Raw genomic sequence first — 16,938 nt, 5'->3', positions numbered from 1 at the left:
AAATGCAATTCGGCCATATTGGGTGATTCTAAACAAGGCAAAATCATTGAAGTCAGCTATGTGGTTCCAACACCAAAACATGCATTCACATGCATGTCACAACCTTGGCCGTGCATTCTACTACTTGTCCATCTCCCTTTTGCGCCAAAAACACCATTTCCATCACTTAATTCATTCAGCCATTTTGACACCAATAAACACAATCATGTCGTGCACCCCCATGTGATTGCAAGTCAAATTATGCATTCCATTACCTTTCTCCATTTCATCTTTCCAGAAATCCACATGCTTGCACATCTCCCTTTTGTTATTCACCCATTATTCCAGAAAATCACTCATTTCTTGTTTAGGCCGTGTGTTTTATTCACATTTCCAGATTTGTATAAACAATTTCTGGTGCTCTAATTCACCTTTGCAGGTTCCACTCACTTGTTGCAGCAAGGGCACATGCATTTTGATTAAACAAACCACATGCTTGCAGACCTTGTTCATGCCATGCGTCCACTACCTCAGAAACCCATCATTCCATCTGATTTATGCTCTGCCATTTGAGTTAAACAAATTCCAGATCTAATCTGAATGTTGGGGACACATTCCTTTCTATAAAACAAGTTTCACTTCACACAAGAGGGGGTTCCGCATATGTTCTTCTTCATTCAGTCCATTACACACACTTAAACTCTCCCATTTTCACTCCATTCTCTGTCCATTTCTGTCCCAAGGGCAGAAACCATTCAACCAAGCCAATCTAGTTCATCCGCACCACATTTGGAGAAGCAACACCAAGGGACTCTTCAAGGACTTCAACATCAGTTTTGCTTCAAGGGTTCATTCTTATCAATTCTATGTTCATTCATGTTTTATATTTTTATGTCAAATCTTTTGTAGACATGAATTGTAACTAAGCTTCCTCTAGGGATTCGATGTAACCTTGCAAAGTTTGCCATGTAATTAAGTTAGAATGCTCAGTTTGTCCATCTATTTCTTGTTTCATTCTCTGATTTAATGGTGACTTAGTGTGTTGATTTTAATGTTTGATCATCATTTGAATTAATCACAAAGTTGTGTAGCCAAGATTAGAACACACATCATGCATAATCTTGGTAGATATGTGAATGAATGAAGGGATTGTTTAGCACACATCCTGCCGAGTTAATCCCTTTAGTTTTATGAAAGTTTCTTGTGCATTACATACTCTTGATTATAAACCAAAGTTGCACATCACAATTAGGTTCATGATTAGAGACATTTGATCAAATCCACACATCATATGGTTGATCATGTCCAAGTGAAACAAACTCAAGAAATAGGTAGATGAATGAGTACAAACTAACTTAACAAACATGGACTTAGTTGAGCAATGGTGAAATCGAATCCCTAGTTTCATTTCCATTGATACTATCCCATTATATTAGTTATTGATTCATTGATTTGTGTTTACTTCATTTTCTTATGCTTTCAAGTTACAACAACAAATATGCCTAGTTTGACTAGTTTGATTCATATTCCAAATCTGCCTATTTAGACTAGTTTGCTTCATTTCATAGAGTTCTTGCAAAACAAGTAATTACATAGGTCCAATTAGTCCCTGTGGATTCGACACCCTTGCTTGTGCCATTATACTAAATATATTCAAGCATTAGGAAGGAAATATACATCAACAAAAATGGCGTCGTTGCCGGGGACTGATTTCAGTCCCTTGTAATTGCTTGTTTGCTTGTTTGCTATTTTGATTAGTGTCGAGGTTAATAACTTGTCGAATTGATAACTGGAAGTTGAGTTAAGTTGCATATATTTCATGGGTGGAAAAGAATCCCTTAGCCATTCCATTATCCATTGGTTTACATCAATTTGCTTTATAACCTGTTTTCTTTATAATCTGTCCATGTAATTAAATTTCGTCCAAATACAAACCCCCCCCCCCCCATATTTTGTTAAGTCTTAGGCTTAGAATCTGTCTTATCTTGTGTTTTGAAGCATTTTGAGTCAAGTCCAAACCTAATTTTCGTCCAAAGTTGAGTTTAGTGTCAAAACTGCCCAGTTTGTGTTTTTAGGCAGTTTTGAGAGTTTTTAGCTTGTTTTGAGTCTTGTGAATCTGTTTTGAGTCCCTTGAGTCTTTTCAAACGTTTTTAAGTTTATTCTTGTTCATTTCATTGTTGTTTGCTAGTTGATCTTTGTTCTTTTCATTGTTGTTTGCTTCTTGACTTTCATTCACACTTGTGTTACTTTGTTTCAGGTAGTATATGTCAAATAGACTTGTTGAGTTAGGCCAAAGAATTGAAAGGTTAAAGGGCCACACTTTGGACAACTTTGTGCCATCAAGTTCATCCTTTATCCGTGAGGAAGAGGAAAGGATTTCACCTAATTCAACAAGTAAAGGATCTGAGCACCTTGATTGGGAAAGAGAAGAGGAGATGGCGGGCAACCAAGATGAGCTTCGAGCTTTGGAGGACTTTGCTCAACCAATCATACCAAATTCACCTTCATGCATCTTGCTGCCCACAGAAGCTAGAAACTATGATCTCAAATCTTCACATTTTCATATGTTTCCCTCATTTTATGGCTTACCTAATGAAGACCCTTTAGCTCATATTAAAGAGTTTTACAATGTTGTGAGTGGTTTACCTTTGCAGGGAGTAAGTGAAGCAAACTTGAGGATGAGAGTGTTTCCTTACACCTTGAAAGATAAGGCGAAGAGTTGGTTGATGACTCTAACACCAGGTTCCCTCACCACATGGGATGCCGTGGCTAAGAAGTTCTTGGAGAAGTTCTTTTCCACTCAAAAGACAGCCACATTAAGGGGACAAATCTTCAACTTCAAGCAAGATGATGGAGAACCTTTCAATGAGTGTTGGGAGCGTTTTAAAGGCCTTTTGTTGCAATGTCCACACCATGGGTTACCTTTTCACTTACAAATGCAAATTTTCTATGATGGACTAACCCAAAATTGTCAATCAACTGTGGATAATGCAGCAGGTGGAGCATTGAAGAAAAAGAATGCTCAAGAGTCATATAACATTTATGAGATGTTGGGGTCTAATGCTCAACACAAAGATTTAAGGGGTAAGAAAGTTGGAGTCTATGAAACAAGTTCTAACCATGAGCTTTTGTTGCAGGTAGCTAACCTAGAAAGGAAGCTTGAATCCGTGCTCAATATGGTGCCAAAAACTAATGAAGTGTGTGCCATTTGCAACATACCAAGCCATCCTACTCACCAATGTCCATCTAGGGAGGCTTACCTCAAGTATGTTCAAGAACAAGTGAACCTCATGAATTCTTACAACCAAAGGCCAAGGAATGATGTGTATTCCAATACATATAACTCAAGTTGGAGAGATCATCCTAACCTTTCATGGAAGAACAACAATCAATTCCAAAATTTCCAACCAAAACCTGCCCCTACCCTTGAGGACACAGTTAAATTGTTAGCCCAAAACACTTTGCAATTCCAACATTCCACAAATAGCACTCTCCAACAACATTCAGCAGCCCTAACCAAAATGGAAACACAATTGGGGCAGATTGCAGATGCTTTGAACCAAAGAGAAGTTGGAAAGTTTCCAAGCCAACCCGTGATACTCCAAAGGAACCAAGAGCAAGCCAAAGCAATCACTACACTTAGAAGTGGTAAGGTTATTGATAATAGGGTTGGCAATGAAGTTACTAATGAATATGATTATGTGAATGCAGGTGTTACTCAAGGAGACAATGAGAAACCAAACGAGGAACCAAGCCATGCTACTTCCTCACTTGATGCACCAAATATTCACAAGGCTGAGAAACCATACACTCCACCAATACCATTCCCTGGAAGACTTGCCAAGAGCAAGCAGGATAAGTCATTTAAGGAGATTTTTGATATACTAAGCAAAGTGAATGTTAACTTACCTTTGCTTGATGTCATTAGGAACATGCCAGCATATGGGAAGTTCTTCAAGGAGTTAAACAGCTACAAAAGGAAGTATGGCCCACATGAGAAGGTAGTGGTGTCTGAGAATGTGAGTGCAGTTTTGCAAAGAAAACTTCCACCAAAGCTCAAGGATCCAGGAAGTTTCTCTATCAACATCACCATAGGGGACAAGAAAGTAGAGAAGGCAATGCTGGATTTGGGTGCTAGCATCAACTTAATGCCTTATTCAGTGTACCTTCAACTAGGTTTGGGAGATTTAAAAGCCACCACCATTTCATTGCAACTTGCAGACAGATCCGTGAAATATCCAAGAGGTATAGTAGAAGATATTCTGGTTCAAGTTGATAAACTAATCTTGCCTGCAGATTTTGTAGTGTTGGACATGGAAGAAGCTCCTATACATGATCGAGAGTTGCCTATATTGCTTGGGAGACCTTTCATGGCCACGGCCAAGACCATCATTGATGTGCAAAATGGACTCCTCACTATGACAGTGTTAGGAGAGACAGTTCAATTCAAAGTGTTTGAATCTCTTTCTCATCCTTCTTCATCCCTTGATTGTTATGCCATTGATGTGCTTGATTCACTTGTATTCTCTAAGTTCTTGCAGGCACAATCGAATGAACCATTACAAACTGTTTTGAGTCAATCTCAAGATGAGTTTGATGAAGAAGATGCACTCATGGAAGAAGTAGCTGCCTTGGATGCATTAGCATTGTATCCTTTGAATGTTTCACCTCTTTTAGAGCCTTTAGAATCATCAATGTCACATCTAATTCCTTCCACTGTTAAGGCACCAAAACTTGAACTTAAACCACTTCCACCACATCTTAAATATGCATATCTAGCTGAATTTGAAACTCTTCCAATTATCATAGCTTCTGATCTCACCCTAAATGAAGAAGATAAACTAATTAGGGTGTTAAAAGAGTTCAAATCAGTTTTTGGTTGGTCTATTGCAGATATCAAGGGAATAAGCCCTACCATGTGCATGCATAGGATTCTTTTGGAGGAAGGGGCAAAGTCAACACGTGAGCCACAAAGAAGACTCAATCCACACATGAAGGAGGTTGTTAGGAATGAGGTGTTGAAATTGTTAGATGTGGGGATCATATATCCCATTTCTGATAGCAAATGGGTGAGTGCTATTCAGGTGGTGCCTAAGAAGGTGGGAATCACTGTGATGAGGAATGAAAACAATGAGCTGGTGCCCACAAAGCCCACTGCTAGTTGGCGTGTTTGCACCGATTACAGGAAGTTGAATTCTAGCACTAGAAAAGATTATTTTCCTATGCCTTTCATAGATCAAATGCTTGAGAGATTGGCAGGTTACTCACATTATTGTTTTCTGGATGGTTACTCAGGTTACAATCAAATTGCAATCGCTCCGGAAGATCAAGAGAAAACAACCTTTACTTGCCCCTTTGGCACTTTTGCATATAGGAGAATGCCTTTTGGACTTTGCAATGCTCCAGCAACATTCCAAAGATGCATGTTGGCCATCTTTTCTGACATGGTAGAAAGGTTCATTGAGGTATTTATGGATGACTTCTCAGTGTTTGGTTCCTCTTTTGATGAATGTCTTAACCATCTATCGTTAGTACTTCAAAGATGTCAGGAAACAAATTTGGTTCTCAATTGGGAAAAGTGCCAATTCATGGTGAAACAAGGAATTGTGTTGGGGCATGTAATCTCTAGCAAAGGAATGGAGGTAGACAAAGCCAAAATTGACGTCATCACCAATATGGTAGCCCCCACCACTGTGAAGGGAGTAAGAAGTTTTTTGGGCCATGCGGGTTTTTATCGTCGTTTCATTAAGAACTTTTCAATGATCACTCGTCCATTATGCAATCTGTTAGCTAAAGATGTTGTATTTCATTTTGATAAGGCTTGTATGGATGCATTCAATACTTTGAAAAGTGAACTAACCTCGGCCCTTATTATTATGGCACCAGATTGGTCGTTACCTTTTGAATTAATGTGTGATGCCTCTGACTATGCTGTTGGTGCAGTTTTAGGGCAAAGGGTGAACAAACTTCCACATGTGATCTACTATGCAAGCCGGACTCTGCATGATGCTCAACTTAACTATTCCACAACTGAAAAGGAGTTGCTTGCTGTTGTTTTTGCATTAGAAAAGTTTAGGTCATATCTTGTGGGATCTAAAGTTATTGTGTTTTCTGATCATGCAGCCCTTAGGTACTTGATGACAAAGAAAGATGCTAAACCACGCTTGATTAGATGGATACTATTACTACAAGAGTTTGACTTGGAAATTCGAGATAAGAAGGGCAGTGATAATGTTGTGGCTGACCATTTGTCCAGGCTTAATGAAAACCATGGAGTGGGGCAACCCTTGCCCCTAAATGAATCATTTCCAGATGAACAACTTCTTGTTGTTCAAGAACAAGAGCCATGGTATGCTGATTTTGTTAATTATCTGGCTTGTGGTGTAATGGGAAATGACATTTCTTTTCAGGAAAGAAAGAAGTTCCTGGCCATGGTAAAGCACTACGTTTGGGACGAACCATATTTGTTTAAATATTGCCCTGATCAAATCATTAGGAGATGTGTCCCAGAGAGTGAGCAACAAAGCATTCTAACATTTAGCCATACATTGGCATGTGGAGGGCATTTTGGTGCCAAAAAGACATCTCTAAAGGTTTTACAATCTGGTTTCTTTTGGCCTACTTTATTCAAAGATGCTTTTGACTTTTGTTCTAAGTGTGATAGGTGCCAGAAAATGGGGAACATTAGTCGAAGAAATGAAATGCCATTGAACAACATTTTGGTGGTGGAGCTCTTTGATGTTTGGGGAATAGATTTTATGGGACCATTTCCATCCTCTTTTGGCTACTTATACATATTAGTGGCAGTGGATTACGTATCCAAATGGGTTGAAGCCATTGCTACAAGAACTAATGATCATAAGGTTGTGTTGAATTTTCTTAAAGATGTGATTTTTTGTAAGTTTGGAACCCCAAGAGCTATTATTAGTGATGGTGGCAGCCATTTCTGCAACAAACCTTTTGAATCCTTGATGAAGAAGTACAACATCAACCACAAAGTGGCAACCCCATACCATCCTCAAACCTCAGGACAAGTGGAGATTAGCAATAGAGAGATCAAGAACATTTTGATGAAGACTGTGAACCCTACAAGGAAGGACTGGTCACTAAGGTTAAATGATGCACTATAGGCATATAGAACAGCATACAAGACCCCCATTGGCATGAGTCCTTATCGCCTTGTGTTTGGGAAAGCTTGTCATTTACCAATGGAGCTTGAACACCGTGCATATTGGGCCATCAAGAAGTTCAACTTTGATTACAAGGATGCTGGAATAGCAAGGAAGCTCCAACTTAATGAGTTGGAAGAGCTTAGAAATGAGGCATATGAGAATGCCAAAATCTACAAGGAACGGACTAAGCTCTATCATGACAAGGCCATCCTAAGGAAGAAGTTTCACCAAGGTATGAAAGTACTTTTGTATGACTCACGTTTGAGACTTTTTCCAGGAAAACTGAAGTCTAGGTGGGTGGGACCATTCAAAGTGTTACAAACATTTCCCCACGGAGCTGTGGAGATAGAGAACATGAAGAATGGCACTTCTTTTAAAGTCAATGGGCAGCGATTGAAACCATACTTGGAGAAAGTGGAGGAAGAGCAAGTGTATCAAGTCGTAGATGCTCTTGAATTTACAACACCATGAACAAGCTACCATGTCTTGCCTAGACATTAAATAAAGCGCTTGCTAGGAGGCAACCTAGTGTGGTTTGTGTTCTTTCCTTATTTTGTGTTTATGTTATTTCCATTCCATATTCTTTGCCTATTTACTTTGCATACAATTTTAAGCATCGAGGACAATGCTTAGGTTAGGTTTGGGGGTGTGGGATGGAAAGTTTGTGTGTTGTGTTGTTTTATGTGTTTGTTTTAGTTAAGTGTGTTTTGCTTTTATTTTGTTCAATTTGTGTGGGTTTGTTTTAGTTAAGTGTGTTTTGCTTACTAATATGAATGTATATGAGGGTTATGTTTGAAAATAAACGATTGGGTTGCTATGAAAAAGTGTTGCATCTTGTTGTCATGTATAAAGCTTTAACTCTTGGAATTATGATGATAGAGGTACCATACTTAAATTTTGGAAGAAGAATAGTGGAGACTACCCTAGTGAGTTATTTTGAGCCTAATTGCTTCTTTGAGAGGGTTTAAAGTGTTTCTACTCCTATCTTTTTCTTTCAATTTCACTCTAAATGATCTCATTACTTCTATTTTGTTTGGATACTAAGAATCATTCTCCTTTGCAGATACCATGTGTTTAGTATTATTCATGAATGAACTCAATGAGATGATGTTAGGCTATGCATGTTTAACTACTAAAAGGCTTAAATCCTACCCATTTGTGTGCTCCATTCACCCTTGTTGCAGCCAAACACTTTAGCCTAATTCTTTCATCACCCACACCATAATCTACCCATTCTAGCCCATTACAAGCCATACCTTATAGTTTGGGGAAATACCAATGTGATGAAGACTAAGGGCAGATTGAGTTATAAAGCAAGATTGTGGCGTGTACCGAGGGCACCTATGTTGAAAATGTTTCTAAAAAAAAAAAAGAAAAGAAAAAAAAAAGAGGATCAAAGTGGATACAAATTCCAAATCGCCTAATTATAAAGCGTAGGGCCTGGACGCCAAAAACAAAAGAAGACAAATGCCAGTGAAGAGCCTCAAAGACACCTTGGTATGCCCCAAACTCTAGCATTTCATATCAAGTCTTTCATAACCTATACCCTAAGCCTTGCATTACAACCTTGAGAAAGACCTAGCTGATCATTGAGGATGTATTCATGGGTGATGGTAAGTGTGTGTGTTATCTATATTCTTAGCATTTGATTCATTTCATGAGATCTACTCAGAAACTGTGCTTCCATTTCAGATTTCATATGTGAGAATTTTGATTTCCTTTACATAATTTCACTCATATATGTTGTTGAGAGACTAAACCTTAAGATCTGAGTGAAAACTTGAGTGGAAGCTGTGAGGAGTAGAGTTGAGGCGAATTCTATCTTAAGCATTTGGGTATGGTGACCTTGAAGTTGTAAAATATGGAGAAATATCTTTATACGTTACAATTGATACGATTCTTTGAAGTGGCAAACTTTTGAGTTGAATGAATGACAAAACCTTCATTGGTTCTTATTAGTTTGTTTAAAGCATGTATTAGCCAAATTGTTTGCAGTGTTCGTAGATGTTTGTGGGTGTCATCACTGTAAACCCTCAGGAGACATAACTCCTCCAACTAGGGACACCTAGGGGTTCAAAGGCTTGTTGCACATGCTCAGTGCAATCGTTTAGCTAGCGAAAGTGGTTTAGTTAGATGTTTGTGTTTTGTGTGTTTTAGTTTTAAGTTTGCTCGAGGACTAGCAAAAACCAGGTTTGGGGGTATTTGATAAGTCACATTTTGTATACATTTATATCTTCATTATTTGGCGTCTTTGTGATTGTTTTGGATTAAACTAGTTGCATTTTACCTTATTTGGTGTTAGTGTGCAGCCAAGGGTGAAATTGGATCAATGGGAAGGCAATTGAAGTAAAAACATTCCAGAAAAGATGTGAAGTGTTAAGAAATGCAATTCGGCCATATTGGGTGATTCTAAACAAGGCAAAATCATTGAAGTCAGCTATGTGGTTCCAACACCAAAACATGCATTCACATGCATGTCACAACCTTGGCCGTGCATTCTACTACTTGTCCATCTCCCTTTTGCGCCAAAAACACCATTTCCATCACTTAATTCATTCAGCCATTTTGACACCAATAAACACAATCATGTCGTGCACCCCCATGTGATTGCAAGTCAAATTATGCATTCCATTACCTTTCTCCATTTCATCTTTCCAGAAATCCACATGCTTGCACATCTCCCTTTTGTTATTCACCCATTATTCCAGAAAATCACTCATTTCTTGTTCAGGCCGTGTGTTTTATTCCTATTTCCAGATTTGTATAAACAATTTCTGGTGCTCTAATTCACCTTTGCAGGTTCCACTCACTTGTTGCAGCAAGGGCACATGCATTTTGATTAAACAAACCACATGCTTGCAGACCTTGTCCATGCCATGCGTCCACTACCTCAGAAACCCATCATTCCATCTGATTTATGCTCTGCCATCTGAGTTAAACAAATTCCAGATCCAATCTGAATGTTGGGGACACATTCCTTTCTATAAAACAAGTTTCACTTCACACAAGAGGGGGTTCCGCATATGTTCTTCTTCATTCAGTCCATTACACACACTTAAACTCTCCCATTTTCACTCCATTCTCTGTCCATTTCTGTCCCAAGGGCAGAAACCATTCAACCAAGCCAATCTAGTTCATCCGCACCACATTTGGAGAAGCAACACCAAGGGACTCTTCAAGGACTTCAACATCAGTTTTGCTTCAAGGGTTCATTCTTATCAATTCTATGTTCATTCATGTTTTATATTTTTATGTCAAATCTTTTGTAGACATGAATTGTAACTAAGCTTCCTCTAGGGATTCGATGTAACCTTGCAAAGTTTGCCATGTAATTAAGTTAGAATGCTCAGTTTGTCCATCTATTTCTTGTTTCATTCTCTGATTTAATGGTGACTTAGTGTGTTGATTTTAATGTTTGATCATCATTTGAATTAATCGCAAAGTTGTGTAGCCAAGATTAGAACACACATCATGCATAATCTTGGTAGATATGTGAATGAATGAAGGGATTGTTTAGCACACATCCTGCCGAGTTAATCCCTTTAGTTTTATGAAAGTTTCTTGTGCATTACATACTCTTGATTATAAACCAAAGTTGCACATCACAATTAGGTTCATGATTAGAGACATTTGATCAAATCCACACATCATATGGTTGATCATGTCCAAGTGAAACAAACTCAAGAAATAGGTAGATGAATGAGTACAAACTAACTTAACAAACATGGACTTAGTTGAGCAATGGTGAAATCGAATCCCTAGTTTCATTTCCATTGATACTATCCCATTATATTAGTTATTGATTCATTGATTTGTGTTTACTTCATTTTCTTATGCTTTCAAGTTACAACAACAAATATGCCTAGTTTGACTAGTTTGATTCATATTCCAAATCTGCCTATTTAGACTAGTTTGCTTCATTTCATAGAGTTCTTGCAAAACAAGTAATTACATAGGTCCAATTAGTCCCTGTGGATTCGACACCCTTGCTTGTGCCATTATACTAAATATATTCAAGCATTAGGAAGGAAATATACATCAACATTGCTTTAATTTATTTATTGTACTTATCTTTGATACAATGAGCATATATAGGACCCGAAGTTCCTTGATCAGATCAGAACCTGTAGTTTCTTGATCCTCATCATATAAAAATGATTGGACCTAAAGTTCCATCATGCAAAAAGATTGGCATGAAGTCCCTAGATCCTCAAGATCAGGACATGAAGTTCATTGATGAGTACAGTAAGTTTGAAGTGCCGCAATGCCTTAATTGTAATAAAAGTCATAAGAGTCTCAGTCCACAGACTATTAAATAAGGACTAGAAGTTCCTTATGTCCATACTCAAAATGGTTTAGCAGAAGCATTTAATAAGCTGATGAAATTGATTACCCGCGCTCTACTCATGAAAACAAAATTGCCAGTTTTTACATGGGTACATGCTATTTTGCATTATGTAATATTAATTCGGTTGAGACCTATTGCCAGCCATCAATACTTTTTAGTACAACTCGTGTTTAGGCACAAGCCAAACATTACACATTTACGAGTTTTTGGTTGTGTTATACATGTGCCTGTTGTACTGCCACAACATACTAAAATAAGGCATCAATACAAACTGGGAATTTATGTTGAATTTGATTCACCATCTATCATTCAATATTTGAAACCCTTAACTGGGGATATGTTTATCGCGCTATTTGCAGACTATGATTTTGATAAGACAGTTTTCCCGCCGTTAGGAGGAGAAAATAACATCGTTTCAAAAGAATGATGAGAAAATATCATTTCAAAAGAATGATGACAAAAGACCGTTCCAGAATAACGAAGAGAATTTGTCTTATTTTGATTCATGAAGCAATCAATATAAAAATGAAGTAAAAATAATTGAATGATGCAATGATGTGTCAATCAAATGCCAGATGCATTTAATGATGCAATGAAAGTGATGAAATCACATATACTTATTGCAAATGTGCCTACATGAATTGATGTTCATGTTGGACAAAATAATGTGGTAGTAAATTTGTTACACGCCTGAAGCGTGGCAGACCTTTAGACTCAAAGGGTTTAGTCATTTGAAAGAAGAAGAATATGGCACTACTAAACTATTGCATTCCCGAAGCATAACTGTTGCATGCCAGAAGCATGACAGTCGCCGCATGAATACACATCCTAGAAAGGACAATACGCGGACATAGGAATTTTGATGTCTTATGCATGAAACATGATAGACATATAGGTTCCAATGACTCAACTCCCGAAAGTGGAGATTAAAATCCAAGCTCTATAACGCTCAAGAGGAGATTATGATCCACATTCTCTAAATTATGACTATCCTGGAAAAGATAGAGTAATGCCCTTGAAGAGGCAATGGATATCCAAAGAAATGAAAAGCTTTTATGCATGCGCATTCACATGAGAATATGGGATCACAGATTGATGATAACCAATGATAATTTTGGTTTTTACAAGTAGCTATTAAATTAATCAATGAGCTGTATTGATATTGAGTCACGTTCTTTTGTTCGTCGACGAAAGGAAATATTATTTGCAAAAAAAAAAAATGGAGAAAGGCAATTCCATTACAATCTTGTAAGAATGTGGAAAAATAGACCTATATACTTGAATATAATACAAATAGCCAAAAATATTGAACCAAGGAGGTTACATTGGGCATTTGTAATACAGTGAAATACACTCACATGATATGAAACAAGATTACTAATTGAAACCTGAAATTATACTCTTGTAAACGAGTTTATATGAATGGAGAATTATATACGAAGGGTTGTGGGTCGCCCACATCATATCTCCACAAGTAAATCCCTTAAGTATACATGGGAGTAAATTGCTCTGTATAAATTCCAAAGGAAAATGTGTCATGAAGTGTAGAAAATCCCTAAAGGATTCAAATTACTTGAAGCAAGCCCCAAAGGGTAAAGCATAAAATATGTACTCGATACCAATGGATGGTATAAATTGCCTCAGTGAGTACTATTATTATGATATTGTTGCAACATACTAAAATCTCTTGCAAGAGTCGATGACATTAGATTGGGACTCCTGAAGAGTCTAGAAAGATTATAAAGTGTTGAGAGAAATATTGTCTCGAACTGCAGATCGAACAATATGCCAACACGAATCTTATCCATGATGTTTATGATATTAAAGAATCATATGGATTGAAGATTATGAGTTGAATACTCAAATGATGTACACACTAAGAACGATTATTTATCTTCGAAAGGGTAAAGATAAATTGATATTTGGTCCAGAAGTACCACATCTTAGTGAAGTATATGCTTTATTGTATTTGGCACAATACATTGAATGAAATAAAGCTTACATATTAATATCTCCGAGAAATTACAGATATGTGCATACACATGAGTTAAAACAAACAAACAGGATGAAGCCTTCACAAATTTCACCGATGAGGCACAATCTCGACACAAATTTCATACTTCAGATAAGGATGTGGCAATTCAGACAAAAAGAAGATTACACAACTGCGCCGAAAAAACACCAATAAATGGAAGCTGTGACATCCAAATGATATCAAGGTCGACAAACTACTAGAGTAAGAGACGATCCTATGCTTTGAACAAAACATACTCTGATACCAAATTGACATGCCTGAACCCAATATTCTCCAAATACCAGGGTAGGCACATGCTGGCCGACACCCGAGGGTGACGAAGCCATATTAACATTCATGAAAGTTATGAAGAAAGAACAAACGTAAATAAAACACGTAAATTTAACTATAATGAATATGTAAATGTAAAAGTGTGTTCAGATCATACAACTAAGCAAGAATACTATAGAAGAAATACTTGAAAAGGTACAAACAAAGGAATAGGTCCTACACCAAGAAGACTCTAAAATGCCGATGCAAGAGTGCCCTGACGCTGGGATTGTACGCCTTAATTCTAAGTCCTGAAGGGGGCACAAAACAAAGCATGTGTGGACCAAGTTTATATATAAGCAATACTAAAACAATTACTCTTCAAACGTCAAACCCCCAGTTTTAGAAAAACTCATATAGCTAATAAGTAATAGGTTTTCCATAGCATGCCATAAAAACTTCGTAAAACATATATCGTATATAATGTGCTTAGTAGTGGTATCACAATCACTCGAAGACACTATATCACCCTCCCGAAGACATATATATTTTCCGCCTGAAGGCATTACATCATCCACCCAAAGGCATATATATCTTCCTCTCGAAGCCACTACATTGCCTGCCCGAAGACATATATATCTTATGCCCAAATGCACTACATCGCCCGTCCAAAGGCACATATATCATTAAATATCCACTAAGTAAACACAGAAAATCATGAACATAATCTTTCCAAAATATATACCATCAGAGCTTAATAGCTCAAACATCATATCATAAATCATATTCATAAATACTCAGTAATGTAAATTTGATAAAGCATGATATTTCATAAAGCGTAAATCCAATAACTCAGTAAACATTTCATAAAATAGACATAAAAATCATGCTTTTCATGTATGCATTTTTAGTAATAAAAACATGCATTTTGGAAGGGATACATTCATAGTACTCCATCACCGAAGATCCATTCAAACTAGTGAAGATTGAATCACCACTAACAAACGCACCTAAGCACATAAAATGGCCAATTAGTAAAACCCCATTAAGACGATTAAATTTGAGGAAACGGAGCGCGAATTTAGAATCAGGGCGTCGAATTATCCTAAGTAGGGTCCTGAGAAAATTTCGTAAAAGTCCTTAGGAAATTTCGTAAAAGTCAATGCAAAGTCAACGTAAGGAATATCCCCTCATAGAATATTCCCCAAAGAATATTCCAACCGGATCCAGCGTTGACCCGGTTTGCTGGAAACCCACCAGGAATTGGGTTTTGGCTGAATTTTTGGGTATTATTCAAAGCTCCATAACTTCTTCAATACTCAACGAAATTGAGTGATTCAAAAATGAAAATCACACCTTGGAACGAGATGAACAAATTAGTACCCTTCTCGATGGCTAACTTATCGTGATTTGACCAAAAAATGGCCTGAAAACCGTGGAGGTCACCGGAAACTGGGTAAACTTTAAAAGGTTATAACTTCCTCATTTCTTAGCCAAATCGGACCCATAATATGTCAAAACGAAGCTTAAGATGAGAGAAATAAGATTATACCTATTTAGAAGCCAAAAGGTGGTCGGAGATGGCTAAAAAATGCCTACAAACTCACAGATCTCGCCGAAAAACTGGGGAAGAAAACCCTTGCCCTTTTTGGGTTTGTGGGGTTCACATAGAGGGTGAGGGATGGTGGTCTGCAGCTGCTGGTGTTGTTGTTGTGTTTGTGTGGTTTCCTGGAAAGGGGAGGTTAGAAAGGGATGAGAGAAATGAGAAAAGAGAGAGTTTTAGAGAGAGTGAAGGGAGGGAAAGAGAGTGACGGGGAGAGAAGGAAAAGGGAGAGAGGGTCGACAGACAAAGGAACATGTGGGCCCCTAGTGGCTCACAAGACAAGGTCCACTAAAGACAAAAATAAAAGATATCTCCCAAACGTGAAATTACAAAATTACCCTCGAAGTTCCATGTTTCATAAAATCTAGGATGGGTCGTTACATAATCACTCTAATTTAGCCTATATCATGTAAACTGCCGAAGTGATCGATCATCTAATGATTCCACGAGTTGTGTGATTTAGAACTTTCTTCTAATGCTTTAACGAGGACTACTGAATCATGTAGGATAAGCTTTTGACAATGTTGTAGAATTACAAAGTCAATGATTTATCCACAGGACAACCAAGGTTCTAAAAGACGCTAAGCACTAGTTAGGTAGTGAGTTGGGGTCTAGTGCCTAGGCAGCTAAGCGAGGTCTAGACGGGGCCTATGACACACCCCGACTGAGATCAGGGCATGCTGGTCATCACACGGAAGTGACGTAACCATGAGCACAATGCGAAAGTTAATAAAATAATAATAAAAGTACGAATAAATAAAAACCAGCTATACACAAAGTAAGAACATTCATGTGCAAGCGTAAGTGTGAAAACACAAAGTTTAGAGCACAGAAGACCTAATGCAGTCCGGGAGAAACAACACTACATAAACACACCCAAAGGTGGTCCTACACTGGTGATAATCTGTCAGATATGCCAGGAAAATCCTCTGGGGAGCCACCATAGGTGCTAGCCAACTAGAACCTGGAGGGGCGCAAAACAGAAAGCGTGAGTGGGCAAAAACAAAGCTTTTCAAAAACCATTTCATAAACAAAGTTCTAACCCCTCACCGTAAAACCTGTATACTTCCCAGAAAATAGAATATACATATATATATATATATATATATATATAAGTCATGCTCAGAAATATGCCATGCCAAATGTCTCGAAATAAAATGCAAGTACTCAGGTAATGCCAAAACAATGCCATATAATCTGTCAGCCAAAGTCACTTAACGTGACCTGTACGGCTGAATATAGAGCTCAAATCTACATCTCACTAACTATACCTGCACACGAGTCGAAACCACCTAAAGTGGTCTGTACAACAGGACTGGGTGTATAATAAGTACACTCAAGTGCTACGATCACGTGAAGGCTGGGCGAATAATCACGGGTCACCTACGAGTCAGAACCACTTAAAATGGTCTGTATGACAGGACTGTGCACCTAACTTGGATCCAAGATGAGCGTGTGGTGCGGGAGGTGAACATCACGTGAAGGACTGTGCCCAACTTTGGGCGGGAGCACTAACACCGGGGGTGCAGGTTATGAGCTCTCTATGCATCTC

The 16,938-nt window shown here is 37.9% G+C and overlaps 1 pseudogene; it reads right to left on the bottom strand.

Annotated features, from left to right (window-relative positions):
- Positions 1–2,788: 2,788 nt before the first annotated feature.
- Positions 2,789–2,899, bottom strand: LOC125472260 (annotated as a pseudogene).
- Positions 2,900–16,938: the final 14,039 nt, after the last annotated feature.

Source organism: the organism of the source record quoted next, unplaced genomic scaffold, assembly GCF_019419815.1.
Source record: "Pyrus x bretschneideri cultivar Hongxiangsu unplaced genomic scaffold, Pyrus_bretschneideri_v1 Contig68, whole genome shotgun sequence".
NCBI classification, from domain to species: Eukaryota; Viridiplantae; Streptophyta; class Magnoliopsida; order Rosales; family Rosaceae; genus Pyrus; species Pyrus x bretschneideri.
This window is presented reverse-complemented; position numbering and strand designations above follow the sequence as displayed.